Genomic DNA, 6,282 nt, shown 5'->3' on the forward strand with positions numbered 1-6,282 from the left:
GCATGGAAAAGTCAGGGAGTCGGAGCACCGGAGTGGTGGTCATGGCTGTCTTTAAGCTCTCAAACGCGCATTCCGCCTCCGGGGACCATAAGAATGAACCGACGCGGAGGAGATCGGTGAGTGGGGCAGCAATGCTCGCGTAGTGTCGGACAAACTTCCGATAGTACCCTGTTAGCCCCAAGAAGCCGCGGAGCTTCTTGATAGTGCGCGGGGTCGGCCATGATTGCATAGCCGCGATTTTCTCCGGATCAGCAAGAACTCCCCCTTCGGACACAATATGCCCCAAATATGCTATTGAAGACTTCCCGAACTCACATTTTGAAGCCTTCAACACAAATTGATGGTCGCTAAGGCAGCGGAGGACCTGCTCCAGATGAGAAATATGGTCGTCCATCGTCGCGCTGTAGATGAGAATGTCATCAAAGAAAACCACAACAAAGTTATGTAAAAAAGGGGCAAATATGCGATTCATGGTCGCTTGAAAGGTTGACGGCGCATTGCAAAGACCGACGGGCATCACCAAGAATTCATAGTGGCCGTCTGTGGTGCGGAACGCCGTCTTGGCAATATCTCGGTGGTGAACTCGAATTTGGTGGTACCCAGAGTGGAGATCCAACTTTGAGAATACTCGAGCCTGCCCCAAGTCATCTAACAGTTCATCAATTGTAGGAATAGGAAATTGATCCCTTACCGTCACTGCATTGAGAGCACGGTAGTCAACGCAGAATCTGAAGGAACCATCCTTCTTTCGAACGAGCAGGATCGGCGAAGAAAATGGCGAGTGACTCGGGCGAATGATGCCCTGTTCAAGCATCTCAGCAACCAACTTAGCCATCTCTTGCTTTTGGAACTGGGGGTACCGATAGGGTCGCACGTTGACTGGTGCTGTCGACGGATTGAGATGAATCCAATGTTCAATGGCGCGGTGCGGAGGAAGCCCCACCGGTGGTGAAAAAAGCATCTGAAACTGGTCAAGGAGAGCCAAAAGAGGTACAGGGGCTTCAGTTGGGCCTTCCAAATTATGCATCACAACAGGCCCATCAGGGTGTGGGCCGACCCTAATGTAAATGGCATACACTAGACCAATCTCCTTATCTTGGACCGCCGCCGTCAATTGGGAGAAGGAGATGGGGTGGACGTCGATAGCAGGGTCCCCCTTCAAGGTCGTAGCCACGCCGTCGCGATGGAAAACCATGGTTTGGGCGGCGTAATCGTGGGTGACCGGGCCCAACGTCTGTAACCATTGGATGCCGAGGACGACAGCCGGTCCAGCGATTCGGAGCACGTGGAGGTCCACGGAAAGAATCTGCCCTTGAATTTCAATCGGAATCGCCGAGCACAATTGAGAACATAAGAGAAAGTCTCCATTTCCGACGTAGACACGAAACGGAGGTATCGTTGTCACCGGAAGGCGGAGAGTTTGAACCACCGTTGGTTGGATAAAATTGTGGGTACTCCCACTATCCACCAAGACTCGCACCGCGCGCCTATGAATGGTGCCCTTGAGGTGAAGGGTACGGGGCCGGCCAAGGCCGGAGAGTGTGTGAAGGCTCGAGATATCACCGCAAATAGCGGCATCGGGGGTTGGGAGCGTGGGTTCGGTCATCTCGTCCGTGGACAGAGCATCATGCTCAACGTCGTTGACCTCTGGCTCATCATCTGTGCCTAAGAGGCCGTAGAAACGACTACGGCAACGGTGGTTGGGGGACCATTTCTGATCACAGTTGTAACATATGCCTTTCTCCATTTTCTCACGAAGCTCTTGGGGAGAAAAACGCCGAATGGGAAGGGTAGAACCCTGTGGCGGCGCTTTGAGCAGCGGCGGCGATGGTGGTTTATGAGTTTCCCCTGGCTTGGTGCTTCCCCCAGGTGACAGAGGAGGGGTCGGAGGGGAATAAGGTATCGAAGAAATGGGTACCGCCTTCACCGGCGTGCGTGTGAGCCAACGTTGCTCAGTTCGCGTCTCTGCCAATCGAGTTTCGTAGGCACGCGCAAGGGCAAAGGCCTCCATAAGGGTGGATGGCTTTGTAAACGAAAGCTCGCGGCGAATGTCGGGCTTCAATCCCGTGACGAAGAAGCTAACAAGCAATGATTCAAAAATGCCCTTAACCTTGTTCATGAGCTCCTCGAACTCAGCCTGGAATTCGCCCACCGAAGCCGTTTGTGTTAATTTGGACAGAGCGCCTTGAGGATCTTCATAAAGAGATGCGCCAAAATGATGGCGAACGCTGTGAAGGAACACCGGCCAAGTGGAAATAAGGTGATTAGATTTCATCCACTGGAACCACGATGCAGCGCGGCCCTCCATATGGAATGAGACTATGCGCAGTCGTTGGTCCTCCGGAGTGTTGTGAAAAGCGAAAAACTGCTCCACTCGAAAGATCCAGCCGGCTGGATCGAAGCCATCAAAACGCGGGACTTCCATTTTCATGGAGCGGAAGGGTGGGTGCACCGGTGGATCAGGCTCCGGCGGCGGAGGAGGTGGCGGTTGCCGCGTGTACCGAAAGGAGGAGGACGAAGTGTCCGTAGATGTGATGTGGGACTCCATGGCGGACATGATGTTAGTAAAAAATGGAGGTAGGTAGCCACCTACCACCTCCACCATTTGCCACCTACCACCATGAGTGCCACCTACCCTTATGAATTTTCCTATAAATACCTTCTTCCACAACATTGCAAAGATACACCAAAAACACAACCAAAGCATTCTCTAGTTAGAGAGATAGAAAGATAGAGAGAAAAATCTTGTGAGAGAAAACTTCAGTGTAGAAGTTATACACGAGTGATAAAAGAGAGTTGAGAGATAGCCTCTGCGTAGGCAGATACAAAATACAGTGTGGTATTTTTGTTGTACTCCTCATTTTGAGATTCTCTAATATATTGGGGTGGGTCCGTGGACGTAGGCAGTTTGGCCGAACCACGTTAAATATCGGTGTCATTATTTTTCCCGTCTTAGATAATTTATATCTTTGATATTGCTTTCGATTTGATAATGGGCGGAATTATTTGTGCTTATTACCCAACAACTGGTATCAGAGCCACGTTTGTGGCGGTCTGATAATTTTCTTGTGCTGTTACTATTCATCGTGAATAGTGATTTCGTTGTGAACAGTGATTGTTCTTTTGTAATTCTTAGTATGCTCTGTGGTTGCAGTAATTACTGAACCTCCACATCAGAAAAGAATTACTTTGAGAAAATTATCTTGTTTATCAATTGGGAGCAGTTACGATGGGCGACGGAAAGATTACGATTGAGAAGTTCGATGGTACGGATTTCGGTTTCTGGAAGATGCAGATCGAGGATTACCTTTATGGAAAAGATCTACATCAGCCCCTCAAAGAAAAACCAGATAAGATGGATCCGGACGAGTGGGAGCTGCTGGACAGAAAGGCGATGAGTGCAATACGTTTATCGCTATCCAGGAACGTTGCCTACCACACGACTGGAGCAAAGTCAACAAAGGAGATGTTGGCGATTCTGGCGGAAATGTACCAGAAACCATCAACTGCAAACAAAGTACATTTGATGAGACGATTGTTCAATCTAAAAATGTCCGAGAGCACACCAGTGCAGAATCATTGGAACGAGTTCAATATGATCACCACACAGCTGAGCTCGGTGGAGATCGAGTTTGATGATGAAGTTCGTGCCCTAATATTGCTATCTTCTTTGCCAGAAAGTTGGGCCGGAACAGTGACAGCAGTTAGCGCTTCATCGGCAAAAGCAAAGTTGCACTTTGACGAAGTAAGAGATCTGATGATCAGCGAGGAGATTCGCAGGAAAGAATCTCCATCTACTTCAGGGTCAGGGACTGCACTGAACACGGAATATCGAGGAAGATCGAAAGGAAGGCAGAACAAGGGAAGGTCAAAGTCCAGAGGAAAGAGCCAATCCAGGACGGATAAGGGTTCAATCCAGTGCTGGAACTGTGAAGAGTTCGGGCACTTTAAGAATCAGTGTAAAGCGCCACCGAAGAAAAAGGATCACAAAAAGACAGCGAACGCAGCCACAACAGAAGATGTAGGCGAGGCGTTGGTCCTGAGCGTGACCAGTCCGATGGAGTCGTGGGTGCTGGATTCTGGAGCGTCTTTCCATTCATGCAGTAATGAAGATATAATTGAAAATTATGTCTCTGGCGATTTTGGACAGGTGTATCTTGCTGATGATGAGCCCCTGAAAATCGTGGGAAAGGGAGATGTGCGAGTTGTGACATCCAACGGATCCGAGTTGAAGCTGAATCAAGTCAGACATATTCCTGGACTGAAAAGGAACTTACTTTCAATTGGGCAGCTTGATGCAGAGGGCTACACAGTGACATTTGGCTGCAGTAATTGGAAGATAATCAAGGGAGCCATGATTATAGCTCGTGGAAAGAAGGAGGGCACGTTGTATATGACAACTAACTCCAAAGATTGCATTGATCTTGCAGGAGGAGTGAACAATGCAGATTTGTGGCATTGTCGGCTTGGCCACATGAGCGAAAAGGGGATAAAGATAATGTGTTCGAAGGGTAGGCTGCCTGGCCTGGAAACTGTTGAAGTTGGCCTGTGCGAGGATTGCGTGTTCGGAAAGCAGAAAAGGGTAAGCTTCTCGAGAGGCGGCAGAACCTTAAAGACGCAGAAGCTGGAGCTGGTCCATAGTGATCTATGGGGACCGGCGCCTGTAAAATCCCTTGGTGGCTCGGAATACTACATAACCTTCATTGATGATTCCACTCGAAAGGTATGGGTTTATTTTCTTAAAAATAAATCCGATGCATTTGATACTTTCAGGAAGTGGAAAGCCCTTGTAGAAACTGAAACAGGGCTGAAAGTAAAGTGTCTACGATCCGACAATGGAGGAGAATATGAACTTAAGGAGTTCAAAGACTACTGTGCTGAGAATGGGATTCGCATGGAGAAAACCGTGAGAGGAACTCCCCAGCAGAATGGTGTAGCAGAACGGATGAACAGAATACTAAATGAGCGAGCAAGATGCATGAGGCTGAAAAGTGGGTTGCCTAAGATGTTTTGGGCAGATGCAGTTAACACAGCTGCATACCTAATCAATAGAGGTCCATCAGTTCCATTGGAGTTTCGGATACCTGAGGAAGAATGGACAGGAAAAGAGGTAAACCTATCTTTTCTACGCATCTTTGGATGTGTTGCTTATGCTCATATTGATCATGTTAATAGAAGCAAGTTAGATGCTAAAACTCTTAAGTGTACGTTCATTGGTTATGGTGGAGACGAGTTCGGTTATAGGCTCTGGGATGAGCAGAACCGAAAGGTTATTCGAAGTAGAGATGTGGTTTTCAATGAACAGGTGTTGTACAAGGAAAGAGTGAAAGCATCTAGCCCTGGCAATTCTGATTCCCAAGTAGTCGAGTTAGACATCTCAAACTCGAGTGGGAGCAAGGAGAGCCAGAATTTTGAAGAGGTTCCAGATGAGGAGCCAAGAACCCCACCACCAAACAATCCGCTGCCAAGACCGAGGCAGATACTGGTAGTAATAAGCGGATGTGGAGAGTTGCTATGGATGATGAGATTGAATCTCTTATCCTAAACGGCACTTGGGAACTTGTAGAGCTCCCGAAGGGGAAGAAGGTATTGCATTGCAAGTGGATCTATCGAATCAAGATTGAAGCTGATGGTAGCAAACGCTACAAGGCAAGGCTGGTTGTCAAAGGGTTTGAGCAACGATACGGTATTGATTATACCGATATTTTTACTCCTGTTGTGAAACTGACCACTATTCGTTTAGTGTTGAGCATGGTAGTTGCAGAAAACTTGTTGTTACATCAGATGGATGTAAAGACAGCGTTCCTTCATGGTGATTTGGAGGAAAACTTGTACATGACACAGCCCGAGGGATTCGTGGTGAAAGGAAAAGAAAATCTTGTGTGCAAGTTGAAAAAGAGCTTGTATGGCCTGAAGCAAGCTCCGAAGCAGTGGTATAAGAAGTTTGACAGTTTTATGTTGGAGATTGGCTACGCGAGATGCCACGCTGATCATTGTTGCTACTACAAGAGGTTCGACAAAAGTTATCTTATCCTTTTGCTATACGTTGACGATATGTTGATCGCAGGAGCTGATGCAAAGGAAATGGATAAGTTGAAGAAGCAATTGTCTGAACGATTCTCCATGAAAGATCTTGGAGAGGCCAATCAGATTCTTGGCATGAGGATCAAAAGAGACAAGGCGGCAGGAAAGTTGTATCTTTCACAAGCCAACTACATTGAGAAGGTATTGGAAAGATTTAACATGCAGAATTCGAAGCCGGTGAACATCCCGTTGGGTTGT

The sequence above is a fragment of the Salvia miltiorrhiza genome, chromosome 7 (genome assembly GCF_028751815.1).
Source record: "Salvia miltiorrhiza cultivar Shanhuang (shh) chromosome 7, IMPLAD_Smil_shh, whole genome shotgun sequence".
In the NCBI taxonomy this organism is placed as follows: Eukaryota; Viridiplantae; Streptophyta; class Magnoliopsida; order Lamiales; family Lamiaceae; genus Salvia; species Salvia miltiorrhiza.